This window comes from Clarias gariepinus, chromosome 19 (assembly GCF_024256425.1).
Source record: "Clarias gariepinus isolate MV-2021 ecotype Netherlands chromosome 19, CGAR_prim_01v2, whole genome shotgun sequence".
Taxonomy (NCBI): domain Eukaryota; kingdom Metazoa; phylum Chordata; class Actinopteri; order Siluriformes; family Clariidae; genus Clarias; species Clarias gariepinus.
The window spans coordinates 14,127,006-14,147,679 of NC_071118.1; the positions used below are offsets into that span (position 1 = coordinate 14,127,006).

General features: G+C 38.5%; 1 protein-coding gene across 1 annotated transcript in view; it reads left to right on the plus strand.

Annotated features, from left to right (window-relative positions):
- btc (betacellulin, epidermal growth factor family member) overlaps positions 1 to 18,518 on the plus strand; it is a 35,685-nt gene extending 17,167 nt beyond the window's left edge. The window contains exon 6 of the mRNA XM_053479204.1: positions 18,079 to 18,518. The gene's annotated coding sequence lies outside the window, so the exon portion shown is untranslated. The remainder of the gene's footprint in view (positions 1 to 18,078) is intronic.
- Positions 18,519 to 20,674: the final 2,156 nt, after the last annotated feature.

Genomic DNA, 20,674 nt, shown 5'->3' on the forward strand with positions numbered 1-20,674 from the left:
ATGCCCTGTGTTATCTCAGCTCCCAGCACACCTGATTTAACTAAGTGTGAATTAACAGCATTTTTTAAATTAAGTTGAGTGTGGTAGAACAAGGAAAACACTCAGACAAGCAGGGCGCAGGTAATCACTAAATTTGTTAGTAATTCAGGTCAGCCGTTGCTGTGCATCAGCAGCATAGATACATATTACCTTCTTTTATAGGGTACTGTTACTTTTGTACTAACTGAATGGCTAGTCTTGTTTGTATTGATGCAGGTCATTGTTTTTAATTGCTCTCTTTAAGATTATTAACACAAAGGGACATAATTTTAGCTTCTTTTTTTTTTTAGCAATTTTCAGAATGATGGGAAGAAAAGTTTGTTATGGAAGAAAGGGTAGCACTCGTTGCAATGCATACCATGTCATTGTAAAAAGTGAAGGCAGTGTTGTGTCATGATCGTGTATGGCTGCCAAAGGAACTGAGTCACTTGTGTTTACTGTTGATGTGCATGGTGATAGAAGTAGCAGAATGAATTCTGAAGTGAATAAGGCTAAAGTTTTTGCTTGTAATCAGCTTCGTACAGATGAATAACTGCGTACCATTAAAGCAACCCAGCCCAAACCTCGACCCTATTGGGCTGCTCTTTACTTACTGTAAAGAAAATTTCAAGGCAGGAAGACCCACAAACAAGCGGGCCTGACCGGTAAAGTTTTACTATCAAAGTATTTAAAATAATTCTAATAAATGTAAGTTTATCCAATTTACTTTTAAGCCTCTCAAAGTGTTTGAAATTCCTAAACAGTTACCTTTTTTTTTTCTTTTTTTATTGCCTTGCAAATCTACTCTGGTGTACAGATGCCAAAACACAGAAAATGTGTCACTAGCCAAATACTTATGGACTTGTTTGACTGTCTAAATATAGTCTGCAACACACCAATGCTGAGTCATTATTAGGGTGCCACACACCAGGTAATGCTTATAGTTACTATATCAACACATCACTATATCTTGTCATGTTGGATTTTATATATCGCTACACTACCAAAAGCAGTTTGGCAACCTTTTATGCTGTCGGTGTCCTGAAGTGTGCGTGCACATCTGAGCTTGCATTGAATTTCTATGCTTAAGGTCATGTTGCTAAGTGAGACAGAACAGTGAGACAACACTCCCTCCAGTTTACTGCCTTGCTTTTTGTTCTTTGTGTCTATAGCACTATTAACCCCAATTATGGCTGATAAAACACTTTGAAGTGAAGTCGGTTTGTGAGCGTTCCTTATTGCTCGGAGTCTTTGAAGTGATCAATTTCTCACACAGAGCTTGGCTGTAAATAGCTGCCACTGGCCCAATCTTTTTGTCAGCATGAACTCGGCAAACACAGGAGTGCTTAACTATTGTTGTACCTTGTGTGTGTGTGTGATTGTCCATTCAGATGATTTAAACAGAACTAGTGCATGAACATCTACGTAATTTTTAGGTGCTGCTAAAAATCTAACTGTTGAATTCTAGATTCTGATTGGTCAAAAGATAATAATTTTAGAGACTCTAGTGTCAGCAATTTGTAACAGATGTGAAGCTGTAACTTTTTAGCATGTTTTTTAGCATAGTTTTCAGAGCAGAGGCCTTTATGCTTAGCAGTTTCTTGGTAAATGTTTATAAATGCCATAAGGTAAGTCATAATAAAAACTTGCCAACAGTTAACACTAACTATAAATGGATGAAGTATTGTCCTTTATTGCACAGATAACTGAATTATTTTTATGTATTACTTTAATACATTACATATTATTATATGTCTTGAGTCAAAGCAAGGACTTGTCATTTTCAACTTTTGTGCATTTAAGGTAAAACCAGGATGTGTTGAACAGTGTTGGGCTGTTATTTGCTGATTTGGTTAAGTACCTTGGGTAGAGAGCAATATAAGGAATCGCATAATTGGCATACACTGCCCTCTAGAGGCAAAAATAGCATCAGCTAATGAATGGTTTGATTAGGATTAAAATAATATAAATAATATATTAGTTTTTACTGCTAGTCAGTTTCCATCACCAAAACACCAACTGTTAAAAGATTCATTGGAAGAATGAACTTGCCTTTATCTATTACAGTTTCACAGACTTATAGAACGGAGCTCAAGGAGCATTGTTGTTCTGGCAGCTAATCAAGGCATGATGTAAAAATTAATGATATGGTCTTGATGTTGCAGATAATAACGCAAATTTAAATGATAATTTATTTTGCTTGCTCTTAAAAGAAAAAGTATCCCAATGGCAGGGCAACAGATTTTGTTCAGTGAATAGACCTATGGAGATGTAGCTAAGGCCACCTTACGAGGTCTTATTGTTTTTGTTCAGTGGCTGACCCAAAAAAAAAAAAAAAAAAGCAGGACATAATTAGATGGACCTCCTTATCAATTTCTCTCTTCGCTGTCAGTATGACTATGCTCGTTGTTTACTTATTTCAGTGCAGTGTGTGCACTGTTATTTAAGTGCTTAAAATAAAACTATTTGAAGTTTTCAAGCCAAAAGAGCTTGGAGGTGAATCTTTGCCCAACATGTGGATTTACTTATTGGGCGGAGTAAATTAAACAGATGCTCAGATGGTCTTTAAATGATGCAGACTGTGGGTCAGTGTAGAATCCTCTGCATACATGCTCCACAAACACCAACCTTCCTATCTATTTATTAATATGTCAGGGAGATTCATCATGTAGAATTTCCTGATCTAACACCTTTTGGTCTTGGAGAGATGTCAGGGAGCATATTGGCCTTTCCAGTAATCTAGCCATGCAATCTCATTCTTCTTCATTGTCTTTCAGCTAATCCCTTTCAGGGGTCGCCACAGCGTATCATCTGTCTCCACCTAACCCTTTCCTCTGCTTCCTTTTCTCTCACCCCAACTAACTTTGACCTTTTTTACTGCATCAATAAATTTCATTTTTTAATCTTTCCCTTAGACCTCTTGTCTGGCATGTCCAACCTCAGCATCCTTCTACCAATGAACATGTCCAAACCACCTCAATCTGGCCTCTCTGAGTTTATCTCCAAAACATCTAACATTGGTGGCCCCATTGATAAACTTATTCTAGATCCCATCTATCCTCGTCCCACCACTGTATTGAACACCTTTCCTTTCACTCTCGCTGATACTCTTTTGTCACATAACACACCTGACACTTTTCTCCACTCATTCCAACCTGCCTGCACACGCCTCTTCACCTCCTTTCCACACTCTAAGTTGCTCTGGACTGTTGACCCCAAGTACTTAAAGTCCTGCATTTTCTTTACCCCTGCTCCCTGTAGCCTTACCGTTTCACTGAGGTTCCTTAATTCACACACATGTATTCTGTCTTGCTATGTCCAACCTTCATTCCTCTGCTTTCAAGAGCGTACCTCAATCTCTAGATTTTCCTCCACCTGTTTACTGCTCTCGCTACAAAGCACAATCTCATCTGCTAACATCATTGTCCATGGAGACTCCTGTCTAACCTCATCTGTCATCCTGTCCATCATCAGGGGCTCAGAGCCGATCCTTGATGCAGACCCACTTCCACCTTGAACTCTTCTGTCACACCTACAGCACATCTCACCACTGTCCTACAGCTCTCATACAGGTACATGTCCTGCACCACTCTTACATACTTCTCTGCCAGTCCAGACTTCCTCATACAACACCACAGCTCCTCTTTCAACACCCTGTCACTCTGTACTTCTTCATCAGCATCCTCAAAGCAAATACTGCATCCGTTGTACTCTTTCTAGGCATAAACCATATTGCTGCTTACAAATGCTCACCTCTGCCCTTAAGCTAGCTTCCACTACTCTTTCTCAAAGTTTCATTGTATGGCATATCAACTGTATTTCTCTGTAGTTGCCACAGCTTTGCACATCCCCCTTGTTCTCGAAGATCGGCACTAATACACTTTTCCTCCATTCTTCTGGGATTCTTTCACTTTCCAAAATCTTGTTAAACAGACTAGTCAGGAACTCTACTGCAACCTTTCCTAAGCACTTCCATACCTCCACAGGTATGTCATCAGGTCCAACTGCCTTTCCACTCTTCATCCTCTTTAACACCCTCCTCACCTCAATCTTACAGATTTTTGGTATTTCCTGCTCCACAACAGTCACATCTTCTACTCTTAGTTCTTTTTCATTTTCCTCATTTATCAACTCTAACATGCTGCACATCCTTTCCATCTCTATCTCTTTGCCTCGCCAACCTGTACAAATCCATCTCTCCCACCTTACTGCCCAACCTAGCATACAATTCCTTATATGCTCTTTGTTTGGCCTTTGCCGCCTATACCTTCACCTTACGCTGCATCTACCTGTACTCCTGTTTACTCTCTTCAGTCCTCTCAGTGTCACAATTTTTCTTAGCTAGCCTCTTTCTTGTATACACTCCTGGACTTCCTTGTGACACCACCAAGTCTTCTTGTAAACTTTTCACTTTCCTGATGATACACCAAGTACCCTCCTACCTTTCTCCCTGATCACCGTAGCTGTAGTTGTCCAGTCAACTGGAAGCACCTTCTGACCACCCAGAGCCTGTCTTAACTCCGCCCTGAAAACTGCACAGCATTCTTACTTTTTTTTAACTTTCACCACTTTGTCCTCTGCTCTGCCTTTGTCCTTTTCACCTTCCTCACCATCAGGGTCACCGCCATCCTGTGTTGTCTGGGTATACTTTCCCCACCAATACTTTGCAGTCACTGATCTCCTTCAGATTACATCGACACAAGATGTAGTCCACCGGAGTGCTTCTGCCTCCACTCTTATGTGTCACCCTATGTTCCTGCCTCTTCTGGAAGAAAGTATTTACTACTGCCATTTCCATCCTCTTTGCAAAGTCCACCACCATCTGTCCTTCTACATTCCTGTCCTGAAGGCCAAACCTGCCCATCACATTTTCATCACCTCTGTTCCCTTCCCCAACATGTCCATTGAAGTCTGCACCAATCACCACTCTTTCACCTCTGGGGATGCTCTGCATCACTTCATCTAACTCACTCCAGAATTTCTCCTTCTCTTCCAGCTCACATCCTACCTGTGGGGCATAACCACTAACAACATTGAACATTATCCCTTCAATTTCCAGCTTCAGACTTATCACCCTATCTGATACTCTCTTCACCTCTAGAACATTCCTGACAAACTCCTCTTTTAGAATAACTCCTACTCCATTTCTTTTCCTATCCACACCATGGTAAAACAATTCGAACCCTGATCCCAAGCTTCTAGCCTTGCTACCTTTCCACCTGGTCTCCTGGACACACAGTATATCCACCTTCCTTCTCTGCATCATATCAACTAACTCTCTTCCCTTCCCTGTCATTGTCCCAACATTCAAAGTCCCTACTATCACTCCTAAACTCTTGCCTTTCCTCTTCTCTCTCTGCTTTCGAACACACCTTCCTCCTCTCCTTCTTCGACCAACAATAGCCCAATTTCCACCAGCACCCTGTAGGTCAACAGCACCAGTGGCGGTCGTTGTTAACCCGGGCCACGACCGATCCGGTATGGGAATTATATTCGTGATTCGCATCTTTGATTTGGCAAATGTTTTACGTCGGATGCCCTTCCTGACACAACCCTCTGCATTTATCCAGACTTGGGACTGGCACAAGACCCAGCCCCCCCCCCCCCCCCCCGTGGTTGCATTGTGCTTTATGCTGGAGCAAAGCTCATATTTTAAAATTCATAAATACTGTGGGATATATAGTATCTTACCCCAGTATGCCTCAAAAAAGATGTAAATCAAAAACCAGGGACACTGATGCATGTTGTTTGGGACTGTAAGAAATTGACTGATCTGGTATGAGTTACATGTAGTTCAGAAAATGCTGTCTAAAATTCCCACTGTCTCTACTTATATATTTGTAACATCTTTAGATTTTATTCCTGACTCTTACCGTTTCCTGACCTTTCTCATTTGTCATAGAAATGTATCCCTATTTAATTATGTTTCTGATACCTGTCAAGCAATGGTTGGCACAATCTCCTTCTTTTGAAAAACATGTGTATGATTTACAGGGCAAGGCTGGTCTGTTCTAGCGGGTGCCCCCTTTATGTAACTTACTTGGACAGTTAAAAAAGGAAAAACTAATTCATTTCTTTTCTTTCTTTTTCTTTGGGTTGTCTTGCTTCTCACATTTTTATAGTTACTCCTTTATACTAAATAATGTGCTTACATGCTTGCTGTGTGTGACATTTGTGTAGGGTTCTGGCTCTGCTGTGAATGTTTTGTTCAGATGTTATTGCAAAACCAATAAAAATATTTATAGGACGAAGCATCACAATAAATAGTAAAGAAGCTCAAGCTTGTGCACATCAGTGTTATGATCGTCATGGTTATTGTTGTCATGGTTACAGAGGCTTAGTGGCATGGTTCTTGGGGAGAAAAAAGTGTCTTCTAATGAAAGTTAACCTGTGAAACATATGAGACTGTCAAAGTAATATATATATATATCACCTAAAGGATTATTAGGAACACCATATTAATACAGTGTTTGACCCCCTTTCACCTTCAGAACTGCCATAATTTGATGTGGCATTGATTCAACAAGGTGTTGAAAGCATTCTTTAGAAATGTTGGCCCCTTGCAGTTGTTGGAGATTTGTGGGATGCACATCCAGGGCACGAAGCTCCCGTTCCACCACATCCCAAAGATGCTCTATTGGGTTGAGATCTGGTGACTGTGGGGGCCATTTTAGTACAGTGAACTCATTGTCATGTTCAAGAAACCAATTTGAAATGATTCGAGCTTTGTAACATGGTGCATTATCCTGCTGGAAGTAGCCATCAGAGGATGGGTACATGGTGATCATAAAGGTATGGACATTGTCAGAAACAATGCTTAGGTAGCCCATGGCTTTTAAACGATGCCCAATTGGCACTAAGGAGCCTAAAGTGTGCCAAGAAAACATCCCCCACACCATTACACCACCACCACCAGCCTGCACAGTGGTAACGGACATGATGGATCCATGTTCTCATTCTGTTTACGCCAAATTCTGACTCTACCATTTGAATGTCTCAACAGAACTCGTGCAAATTGTAGCCTCTTTTTCCTATTTGTAGTGGAGATGAGTGGTACCCGGTGGGGTCTTCTGCTGTTGTAGCCCATCCCCCTCAAGGTTGTGCGTGTTGTGGCTTCACAAATGCTTTGCTGCATACCTCGGTTGTAACAAGTGGTTATTTCAGTCAAAGTTGCTCTTCTATCAGCTTGAATCAGTCGGCCCATTCTCCTCTGACCTCTAGCATTAACAAGGCATTTTCGCCCACAGGACTGCCGCATACAGGATGTTTTTCCCTTTTCACACCATTCTTTGTAAACCCTAGAAATGGTTGTGCGTAAAAAACCCAGTAACTGAGCAGATTGTGAAATACTCAGACCGGCCCGTCTGGCACCAACAATCATGCCACGCTCAAAATTGCTTAAATCACCTTTCTTTCCCATTCTGACATTCAGTTTGGAGTTCATGAGATTGTCTTGACCAGGACCACACCCCTAAATGCATTGAAGCAACTGCCATGTGATTGGTTGATTAGATAATTGCATTAATGAGAAATTGAACAGGTGTTACGAATAATCCTTTAGGTGAGTGTATATACATTACCGTTCAAAAGTTTTAGAACATTTTTTAACTCCATAACGTCTCTAATCTGAGGTGCTGTTAATTGGTCATTTTTCAGGCTGATAACTCTAAATGAACTTCTCGACTGCAGCAGAGTTAGGTTTTGGTTTAGCCCTCCTGGGATGGCCTTCATGAGAGCCAGTTTCATTATGGTGCTTGACGGATTTTGCAAATGCACTTGACAATACTGTTCTTGCAAGAACCATCACAGAAAGGCTGACCTCTGTGTCTTAAAATAACAATTAACTTTTGTTTTTACGTAATTACCTAATCCCATATGTTATTTTATAGTTTTGAAATCCCCAGTATTGTTGTAGAATGTGGAAAATAAATCACTAAACAAAAACAAAGAAATTTGCAAGTGTTCTAAAACTTTTGAACGGTAGTGTATATATAGGAAGAAATGCTAGTTTAAAAAAAAAAAAAAAACTAGAGCAGTCATGTACGTTACAATGTCAAAGGATACTTACTGCCATAATGAAGATATTATGGCAGTAAGTAAACTGAAAAATGAATGATTCTAATTGTGTATATTTGCACATTTTATGTAGAATGTTTGAATAATATTGATAATTATTATAATAACCTGGACTTAACTAAGCAAATATGTAAGAGCCTTCCATTGGATAATTACTGCACTGATTAATGTTTAAACTTGCAACAAAATATTTAACACTAAATGATGGAGTGAGTAGCTTATCATTTTTAAAGAAGCATGTCAGAAGACATATTGTGTGGTTGTGGCAAAGACGTGTCTTAAAAATATTTTTTTAATAGTGAAAGCAAAACATTTCACATGGGATTGGGGCTACAGTATATAGCTGTGTAGCATTAAGGAAATGGTGCATCAGTGAGACTAATTGGAAAAAAAAGGCTTTAAATTACTAGGCAACATGAAGGGACTGTGAAGCATTGAAAAAATGTCCTGTGGTCTGATGAGTCCAGATTTACCTAGTTGCAAAGTGATTGGCACATTAGGGTAGGAACACAAGTGGGTGAAATGATGTCCCATCATGCCTCGTGCCTACTGTACGAGCCTGGGCAGTGTTATGAACAATGGTTGCTTAAGTTGGCCGGCTTTAGGTGCAGCAATGTTATGAAAAAACTAAATCAGCTGACAACCTGAATATACTGAATAACCAGGTTTTTTCATTAATGGGTTTTTTCTTCCCTGAGGGAACAGGCATATTTAAACATGAAAATGCCAAGGTTCATCAGGCTCGAATTGTGAATGAGTATTCAAGAAGCACATTATTTTCACTTGTAGATTGGCCACTACCTAGGCCTTAACTCCAAGCCTTAACTCCATTGAAAATCTATGGAATGTGCTAGAAAAGACTTTACACAGATGCAGATGTCTAAAAAAGCTTAATATGAAGCCCTGGAGCATCTCCAAAGTCTCAGTCTTGTGGGGTGCTCCCTGTATGCAGTGGTTAGTAACTACCAAAAGTTGTCCAAGGAAGTACAATTGTTGAATCAGAAGAGAATCGAGATCATAGCTGCCCAAGGCTTACTAATGCATGTGGGGATTAAAAGGTAGCCCATCCTGTCCGTTTTCACAGAAGGGCTACTATAGCCCTAAAGATTTGGCCAATTATCTGCTGGGAAATCGTGGGTCGTGGCATTTATGTAGATGTTACTTTGACACATAGCCAAGCATTGTTTGTAGCCCAAGTACCCCCATCATCACAATGGTCTACCTTAATGGAAGTTGCCTTTTTCAGCCCTGTCACACTGCAGAAACTGCTCAGGAATGGTTTAACTAGCATGACCGAAAGTTTAATGGATGACTAAAGAAAGGTTAACAATCTGGTCATTCAGTTGATATGTTGGCTGCAGAAGAAAAGGGCCAAACTGGAGGACCTGTGTAAAGTTTATCAGGGCAAAATAGTAGTTGCTAGTCCACTGGGTTGCTAGTCCACTGTTGGTGTGGTTCCCCTTAGCAATGGTTCCCTTTAGCAATAGTTCCCTGGTCTGACGAGCAGCACCAAGATAGACTTTGTGAAAAGAAAAGGCTGGTTCAGGGAGTGTGATGCTCTGGACAGTGTTCTGTTGTGAAACCAGGGTCCAGGCAGTTATGTGGATGTTAGGTTGACATATGCCATCAACCTACTATACATAAATATCATCTGGCACTGGGATGTTAGCAGCAGATCCTTTAGGGCTTTTGGTTTGCATGGTAGGGTCTCCATGGATTAGGCTTTTTTTCCCCCTAATCTTTGGCCTAGATTAGATTGAGATGTAACAATCAACCTCGAACCTGTTGCCTGCAGACCTTTGTGATATGTTGGGTGTTGCAGGTGGGTGTTGTGAAATACTTTGGTGAATTTTATAGGGAACTTCCTGGTTTTGGTGTTTTCACTCTGGTACTTTTTGTCTACTTGTTTATGATGTACAGTGTTATATGGCAAGCGTCATGGTGGTGTAGTGGTTAGCACTGTTGCCTTTCACCGCCAGGTTCCGGGTTCAATTCCCGGCCAGGCTTGATTCTTTCTGTGCATGTAGTTTGCATGTTCTCTTAGTGCTTGGTGGGTTTTCTCTGGGTACTCCGGTTTCCTTCCACAGTCCGAAGATATGCAGGTTAGGCTAATTAGGGTTTCCAAATTGCCGTAGTGTGTGAATGGGTGTGTGTGTGCCCTGCGATGGATTGGCACTTTGTACCCTGCCTCTTGTCCTAAACCTCCTGGGATAGGCTTCAGGTCTCCGCGACCCTGAATACAGGATAAAACGGTATGGAAGATGAGTGAGTGAGTGTTCCATGGTACAACCAATGTTTCAGAACTTCTTTTGTAGCCCTTTCCTGATTTAAAAACCCAGATAATGTTAAAAAAAAACTTAAACAGCTTATTTTTTTAGGGTTTATTATAATCACTTTGTTGATGATACTGTGTGATATCTACTTGTAATTAGCGCCAAAGCACTATAGGGTGCCCTATAGGACCCTCATGTTTTCCTAAGGATTATTAGGGCCCAAGCACTATAGGGTGCACAGGACCCTCTTGTTTCCCATCATCGTTGCTTGCAACTATATTTCCTAATTATTATTGTAAATTATGTTTATGTTGAGTAGCTTGGTGGCAATTGTATGTCAATTGGACATCTACATGAATGGCTGGACCTTGGTTTCACAGAAGAACACTGTCTAGAACATCACACTCCCTGAACCAGCAGTGGTATTCGTTAGCCATTGCCTCCTTAAGGAACTCTACATATTGTTCAGGCTTGGTTTAGGATCACGATAACATGTTGGCCTAGCCGTCAAATTCCCCAGACCACACAATATACTGTAAGAATATTACTTGAAAATATAGTCACATTTTCATACAAGTCACTTAGTATATTACTGTAACAGGTATCACAGATTCTATTTTTGCATATTGCACAGATCTCTATAACCCCAAAAGGGTAAGCATAGTTTTGTTTGTCCAATAACATGCAGATTGGCACCTTTAAAACCTAACAGCACATGTTCAAGAGCATGAAAGCCATCAGGCACTCAGACTGCTTATTTAATACAGCTTTTTAACAAACGTGAGCTTGGGTTTAAATGAAATATTTTAGAGTGCTCTCTTTAGTCCATTTTGAGCTATATTGGATTTTTGAGCTCTATTTTAAACCATAATTACTGGTCTCATCCATTCGCTTGTCAGCTGGTTAATGAATCCGATGTGTGCTTCCACTTCTTGCTGCTTCACAGAAGCCCTACAGCGAACTTACATTTACTGTATGTTTGCCATTTAAAATGGAGTGCAAAATAATACGCCTGCTTTTTTGTTTGACATGACATTTTATGTAATGAAATCAGTAATATCTTGTACATTATGTAAAATAATAAGTAACAGGTTGGTGTGAAGACAATGCTTTTATAAAACCTTAAAACTCTTTATGCTAAGAGACCTGCAACAATTACACTGGGTGTCAGAACACCCAGCCTGCAACAATTACTTTCCCAGTGCTACACACTACAATTCTATTCTAGAATTAATATTATTATTACTGATGTATCGGTTTGCTGTAATAGATTGTATTATTAAAAAACCTGTTCTCTTCCTGTTTAGACCCTAATGACTCTCATTCCTTGCTACAAATATTTTTTTCTTTGTGTGTGTGTGTGTGTGTCTTTGTGTGTGTGTGGCGACTTGAAGATCAAATAGGCTTAGTAGCTGAGTGTAACACGTGTAGCACAGCATGCAGCCTCTCTAGTCTTGATGCCTAGCTTCTGTGGATCCAGGTTTAAATGAATTTCAGGGCATTTCATATTAAGTGAGGCTACGTAGGTTAGTGCATGTCAGGAGCTGTGAAACTTTAGATCTACTGTCTCAGTGTTGGTGATTAAAAATCAGTGATTGGGAATGGGAGAATTGTGACTGGGAGGCACTTCAACTTTAAAATACTATTATAGGCTTTTATTTAAACAAAACAAAACTAAGCACTGTGCTAATCAATGTGCCACCTACTTTACTTTCGCTACATATTTAGACCAAATACCTGTGAAATAAGTCCCTATGAAATCCAAATCACTGGTTGAGAAATGCTTTCTCAGTGTTGTGGACACAAATGTAATTGACTATCTAAAAAATGATAAAAAAAAATGTATAACACTTTTTTGGGATATATAACCTTTTTTTATAGTTTGTCACTTCTAGTAAAACAAGAGTTATCAGGTCCTCCCCTTGTGTTTGGCAAATTAAATGTTTTCAAAAATTAATTTTCTGCTCCATGTCTTGCTCCAAGGTGAAAGCTCATTACCCACGAACATGGTTTTTAATGCATTTTGGCTGTTTATTAGAGATGAGGAATTGAATGCAAGCACAGCTTGACAGAACTTTATACCGAACAATCAAAGCAAATCATGGGCATGCAAAAAAAACAAAACAAAAAAAAAACAAGGCAGGCAATGATCATGAACAATTAGGTCGAACTAGGCAAGGCAGAAACCATGGAAAAGGGAATTGGATCAAAACCATGGGATCAATAACAAAAAACAAAGGTTTGCTTACAACAGGCAATAAACAATGAATGTATACTTTTGCAGTGCGAGTGTGAACGGATATTCACACTCAGTGTTATTGATAATAGAAACTTCTTAATGAGGATAATGTGCTGAGAAATATCTAAATATTGTTTATGTACAGCATGGGATGACAAACCTCTCCAGCATGCCCCATGACACTGATTAGGCTGTGGATCACTGATGGAGCTTGTAAGGCATTACACAGTATTAATAATGGCTAAAGGTAATGCTAAAGGCAGTTTTTCACTTACCTACCTCAAATTTATGCCAGGTTGTACTGTATGTGCTGTGAAGATGCAATCTGGTGAAGACTTTAACTTATCCGAGTTTTTGCACCATAACTTCGCTCAACTTACATTTATCTCATTATACATCTGAGCGGTTCTGGGTTGAGTCACAACCTTTCTTCGGTATAAAAGCATGACTTTCCAATCAATATTCCCGCATGTTAACCATTCGGTTTTCCCTGCCCCATAAAGAAGAAGTGGAAAGAAGAACCTTACTGAGGTTGAAACTACTGGTAGTCATAAGTTTGACTTGTTGGTCATAGACTTGTGTCCATAGTAATCAAAGGATGATTGAGAAGTCTTTTCCTACAGACCTCACATTCAAGTAGAAGGCATTCCCCTAATTTCTTGCTCTTGGGAGAAAGAGCTATAACTTGTTTGTACATTGGGAGGAAATGCTCAATGGAGCAAGTTAAGACAAGTGTGAAATCAAGTGGCTTTTATTGCCAGTTCAACCATACACAGCGGGTACTGTATGTATTGAGATGAAACGACGTTCCTCCTAGACGATAGTGTTGTTTTAAAACTAAACAGAACTAAACATAATTAAAATTATAATAAAACCATGGACTACATAAAGTGCACAAATACAAATGTGTTTAATCACTGTAGACAGTAAAATAATGTGCAGGACAATGGACATAATTAAGGATGGTGCAGTGCTGACCAGTATAAAGTTACTGTCTGAAATAAAATACAAAACAAGGTAGTTCAATAATAATAATAATAATGATAATAATAAAAAAAAATGTGGATGTAAACATGACATGCTTTTTGATAAAGTACACCATTATTAGTGTTTTAGCAACCAATTAATGAGATAGATGTGTAAAATAACTTACACATGAAGTGTGATGCTCTCTAGGGGCCCTCTGTAGAATGTGATGGAGATTTCTCAGCCTTTGCACAAAGTACTGATGCAGCTGGTGTTTCTTGCCTATGAACCTGGTGTTGAGGGACCCGCTGAGATTCTCCATCAAATGAACACCAAGAAATTTAGTGTTGATGACGATTCCCATGGAGAAGCCACTGATGTTTAATGGGGAGTAGTTGTTCCATGCTCTTTTGCCATCAACAACCATATCTTTAAATTATTTTAATCCAGTTTTTAATGTAGGAAATGTTAGCATTTGTAATGTAATTTAGAGTTTAAATTAATTGTATGTGATATAAACCAATCAGCTACAACAACAGCAATAACAGATGAATTGAATAGGATTGATTATCAATTATAAGCCGGTAACCTGGTGACAGGATCATGGGCATTAAAAGCTTGTTAATGCTTGTGGGACCAAAGGCTAGTCCATCTGATCCGATCCTACAGAAATGCTGGCCACAATAGCTTGCCATGTTTGGAGCTTACAGTAGCAGGCGAAGAGTTCAAGGTTTATTTCCAAGTTTCCCAGATGTCATTTCGACTGACCACCCGTGGAATGCACCAGACAAACATGGACATGGACAAGTCCGATCCATGGATTCCCCATCTCGAAACCCATAGCACCCAAAGGATCCCCTACCTAACATGTCAGGAATTTTTAGTCTCACCTGAAAGTATGTATCCATTTTAAAGCTAGATTTTCACAACCACCCAAAAATAGACACAGTGTTTTTTTTTTGTTTTGTTTTTTTTCACTACAACAACTACAACACTGATTGATAAAGTGGTGAGAAAATTCAATATTTCATGTTCACAATGTAAATCTTCTCATTTCCTCACATTTTTCATATTGTCTTTCAGGTATGTTTTTTCTCACTTGCTTCCCTGTTTATGATCTGATTGGGAGGCTACAAAATACTTGATACAACTTCCTGATACTTCTGAAAGCTGTAATTAAAGAATTGAAAGACGCCAGCATTTTTCTTTAAACCTTTACCTTGTACCATTTTGTCATGGGATTACATGCCCAGTTTATTACTACGCTCATATGGCATAATGCTGGTCCTAGTGTTTTGTTTTTTTTTCTTTTTCATACGGTGGGGCAAAATAAGTATTCAGTCAGCCAAGAATTGTGCAAGTTCTCCCACTTAAAAAGATGAAAGAGGCTTGTAATTTTCATCATAGGTAAACCTCAACTATGAGAGACAAAATCACATTGTAGGATTTTAAAAGAATTTATTTGCAAATTATGGTGGAAAATAAGTATTTGGTCAATAACAAAATTTCATCCCAATAATTTGTTATATACTTTTTGTTGGCAAAGACAGAAGTCAAACATTTTCTGTAAGTCTTCACAAGTTTTTCACACACTGTTGCTGGTATTTTGGCCCATTCCTCCATGCAGATCTCCTCTAGAGCAGTGATGTTTTGGGGCTGTTGATGGGCAACACAGACGTTCAACTCCCTCCAAAGATTTTCTAGATTTTCTCAAAAGATTATCTTTGTTACTTTGGTCCCAGCTCTCTGCTAGTCATTCACTAGGTCCTCCCGTGTGGTTCCGGGATTTTTGCTCACAGTTCTTGTTATCATTTTGACCCCATAGGGTGAGATCTTGGGTGGAGCCCCAGATTGGGGGAGATTATCAGTGGTCTTGTATGTCTTCCATTTTCCTTTTTTTGCCCCACTGTAAATGTCTGTAAATTGTTTATCATTACATTTCCATTTCTACTCCTTTTGCACATGTAGCTTTATATGCAAACCTATTGTCACTGGAAAGCATCAATGTTCAATTGTTGTTGTTAATCTTTTGGCTACTTCTATTAAGGAGTCGCCACAGTGGACCAACTGATTTGAAAACAATTTGGCATTGTTTTTTTTTTGTTTTTTTGCCTTACTTGGTTTAATTTATATTGCTTTTAACTGTTTAACCTAAAATCTTTACAGAAATCCAGAAACAGATGTCAATTTATGCCTAAAGAGAAAACCAGAGGTAACTGAGGTGAAAACAAACTCCCTGAGGAGACATGAGGAAAGTAGCTTGACAGAAATCAGAATCTTTCCTCCTCTGATAAAAAGAAATGCAGCCATGAGTCACTGCTTATCCACTCCTGCGAGTCACACAGTGCTATGCGTGTTGAAAGAACAATAAATGTAATTATTAGGGTTATTTTATTTGAGACTGGTTTTACCTTTAGGTCTATGGTTTTAAGATGATGCTGTCCACTCTTCAGCATCCAAATATCCCTGTTACCAAAATTATTTATGTCAATAAACCTTCTAGATATTTTTTTCTACAAAAGGCTTGACCAAACAAATAGATTTTCTGCCTGGTTTCTTTTAGATTAAGACTGTGTGAGTCCTGAACACTTATTAAAATCCTGTTTCATAACTGTGGAGCTTTGTATGAAAAGCTCTGCCCCTTGCTGTGGTCATTACTTAAGAAATAACCTGGACCTTTTTGATTAATCCAGGCATGGCAGATCATCAAAAACCAAAAGGTTATTAAGGTGTCATGGTGCTGGTCTGTTCAGTGCTTTATAGATTATTAGTAGTACTATATTTTGCAAGCAGTCCAATATTTTACTTAAAGCCAGTTCAGTGTGGACGAGAGAGGAGTGATGTAATCTAATGTTTTTGTTTTAGTAAAGACTCTCCCTGATGCATTCGGACAGCATATGTCTATACTGGAACATTCCAACAGCAAGGTAGTAGAATATACATATAGCCTATATATTAACCTGCCTGCATTTCTGTGTCACATAGTGACATTAAACTATATTTCTTAGCAAAATCTTTGAGATAAAATAAGGCTAATATTATCTACAGTACGTAAGTCTTAAATGTAAGACCAGAAACCACACCAAGGTCTTTTACTGCTGTAACAGAAAAACCACCCAGAGTTAGTTTGTAATCAGAAAGCTTACTTCTAACTGTATGTGGTTGGCATATTTAAGCAGAAGGAGTTAATGTTCTGTACATGTTCCTCTACTTTATTAAACTGCTGTCTTACTCTGGATTTGCTTAAACATTAGTCAAATAAGAGCAGAGCCAGGACAGAACTACTTCCTTGATTTCAGCAACAGTTTCTAGTCTACCTAGAAGAATATTATGATCCTTGATATCAAAAGCTAAAGGAGACAAAACCCTGATTAAAGTCCACTAGCAGGCCATTTACCATTTTAACCAGTGCTGTTTTGGGGCTATGAGGCCTAAATCCTGACTGGTTTCATGAATATTAAGCTCATACAAGTATGACCCTAACTACCTACCAAATTGCTTATGGTCTTGAAGACAACAAAGAGATTTGGTACTTACCTAGAGTTAGACAGCTGATAGAGAGTCAAGCTTGCATTCTATAGGGGTTTGATAACTGCTGGTTTTAAGAATTGAGCTACACAGCCAGTGCTAGGGATGAATATAGTGATTTACTAGAGATTTGGTTGATGCTCATAGCACGTGTTAATGTGTAGGTAAGGTGTGGGTAGTAAGATCTACAGTAGATCTACAGTAAGTTGATTTTAAGGAGGAAATTAGTTGTTTAGCCTATTAGAGGCAGGTAAAGGGTTTAATCGCGTAAAAAGGAATGATTATATAGTTGTCTAAATTAAGTGTTTTCGAAAATTTTTTCTCTAATATTTTTTTTATCAATAAGGAAAATAAAAAAACAGTGTTATTACCTATTGCCTGTTTTTGTCTTATTCTGTAATTGTTGTTAGCTGTGATAGTTTTGCTATCTTCTATTTTGGTGGGCACTCACAGTACCAAGCACTCACAGCACCAAGAGCCTGTCTATAGCTAAGAAGGCTCTCCTTCCATATAATTTGGAATATTATCGATTTAGGCTGATGTTATTTATGTGAGTTGTTACAACCGGCTGCACCATGTTTAAATGAGATGAGATAACTATCTGAGATAGCTACAGATAGGAATAGTACGCTTATTGTCTATTCTAATGTCAGGATTAAAACATCAGTTTGTCTGTGGTAATGAGTGGGTTAAACAAACAATGTTATTAAAGGATCTTATTGATTATTTAACAGGTTCTAAGGTTTCTGCCACAAATTCATGTAATCTTATAAGATTATGAGATCTGAAGCTTAGATGTGAAAAGCAGTACAAAGTACAACTACAGTCTGGGCACCTTAAAAAGCTGGCCATATCAAATCCTATTGTATATTATAAATAATATACAGTATATGAATTAATTTTTTTAATTATTATTCAAATGGTCTCAATATTTTGTAAACCAAACACTGATTTGATGTTTGTTTGTTTGTTTTTCAGAATTTTGTCCTGGACATATTATTAATGCTGTTTGATGTGCTAATCTGATGTGCTGTTAATTGGTCATTCTTGTGACTGGTAGCTTTAAATGAACTCCTCTGAAACAGAGGTAAGTTTTCTTACCTGAGATGGTCTTTTTGAGAGCCAGTTTTATCATGGTGCTTGATAGGTTTTGCAAATACACATCACAATACTGTTTTTGCAAGAACTATTCCTGAATAGCTGACCTTTGTTTCTTACTTTTCTTAAATGTAGAAAAATAAATCCAAACTTGTTTCCAAACTTTTGATTGCTACTGTATATCCTGTGAAAAAATTCTGCGATGCCCTCCAAAAACATGCATATTTACTGTATAATTGAGCGTCCTTGATCAGGGGCTAGAGAGGGATATGGGGTACAGCCTTGTTTTTTTTTGTTGGCGAAATTAATTGCTTAGGTGTAAATAAAACTACAAATGATTTACGGACAATTCAAACTGAGTCTGATACAATTATTATATGGATGAAGTGTTGTTTAAGATGACTAAATATTATCAGATGTGTTTTCTTGCTGAAAGTGCTTCCGTGATGCATTGTGAATGCGGTTTTGGCAGGCAGCTGCTCTCCCCTCAGTATTGCAGACCATACTGACCTACTTTCTCCCATGTTGTGACCAATAGGTATTGTAATTAATGCTTATCCGATTACATTAGGAAAACCGGCAATTGCTGCAAATTGTGCTTTAATGTTTGGCTGGTCAACTGCATGGTCTGGAAACCTTATATATCTGCTAGACATGCAGATGATTCCATCCCATACAGCTGGCATTGCACGGCTCAAAGACGACTGGCTTAACCCCAAGCGGTCTGCCAGTTCCCTTTGGAAAGAACCAGTTGCCAGGAAACCAAGCGTTGTTAGCACCTGTAAGGGAACGGGTAACGCGTGGGTCCTCGCTGGCATTCTTTCCAAATTTGGACCCAACTCAGCGCAGAGCTCCAAGAGGATAGCTCTTGGAAATCTGAAACGGCTAATAAACCAGTCATCATCGTGGGCCAGAAAATCACTGTGATCCTTAAAAACGCATTCCCTTCGGATTCGGCCATTGACAATGTCCTCTTATAAGGCCAACACTGCCATTGCCATAGACTAAGGGTTGTATACATTTGCAAATGCTTTTATATGTTCTAAATCACATAATTGGTAGAAAAATATTGTGTCAATTAACCTATTTTATAAATTATAAATAAATAGCAATGTTTTTCACATGTGTTGGTGAGATACTTTGTAGTGTGCAATTTAACATAATTGCCTTTAGGAGTCGCCAACGGAAATAAAACAAACGCACACAAGAAATACACGTACGCCAGACATGAAGTTGGCGTGGAAGAACGCACATTCTCACGTTAATTTCACTGTTAGTAAATCCGACCGTGAGCGTGAAAACTGGCATAAGCAAAGTTTTTGTGCGTACGCAGCGTTGATACATGAGGCCCCTGGTGTGTTGGCGTGATACATATTGTATATTTAAATAGCCCAGTGATGTTATGTCTATTATCACCACTCAAGGAAAGCCACTCGTCTAATTAGATTGCTTGGTCAGAACCAACTGTTTTTTGTTATAATAAAGTGCTGCATGTGGCCATGATGGGTTTATATTAATGTGCTTGGTTTAATACATTCATGTTGACAGCATTCGTTAGTATTCACACATCTTTGTTATTTACTATACAATACTTCCAGTGCATTTGTCCATTTAAAATGTGCTATATTGTGTGGTTGTGTAAGTACCCTATTACAAAAGATGTTTCCAGTAGTTGGAAAATTTACACAAAACACAGTAGCCTTCATAGTAAAAGAGCTTTGTAAATGTTTCAGGAACACTAATACAATTGACCTTTAATAGTTTTGTCATTTTACTGTATGCAAACTTACCAGAGGTGCCAATTATTACTGCTTTTTTTTCTTTCTTATCTAACCTTATCTTTCTTTCTCAATATGTATTTAATTAAAGATAGTGTCATATCAAGGGCATCAATCAATCATATCAATTATGAATATTAGATCACAATCCATTTCTCTGGTGAGATCAACAGACAACAATAAATTAAGGTTTGTTTTATATAAACTTGTTTAATTTTACATCAAAATCCTTGAGAATTCATACACTTTGACTGATCACCCAGCACATATCCCCATAGAGGTTTCTGCTAGTGAAAAATAAACCCAATCTTTTTAACAGCAAACATCAAAACCTTATATAACTTCTTTCAAGTTTTTTTTTCATTCCTCTTTTTTAACAAACATGTTTAATTAATATGTTTCATATCTGTTTCTCCTGGAGTCAAAGTTAAAATTGTAATTGCTTTAAAACAACTGAAAATTACACAAAAGTCGACACAAAATTGCACATTGGAATATAAAGATTTGATGGATTAGAGGAGAAATGTGGTAATTCAGTTTGGCCAGTCAGCAAAGAGGAGCAGTTGAAGGGAGCATGCCAGCTGGGCACACCCTCACTATTTTCCTTCCCTTTTTTTTCTGTCATCTCTTCTTAAACACTTTCCTTCCTCTTTTATTCTACTGTAAATAAAATAACCCTTTTCCTGTAAGACCTCGCC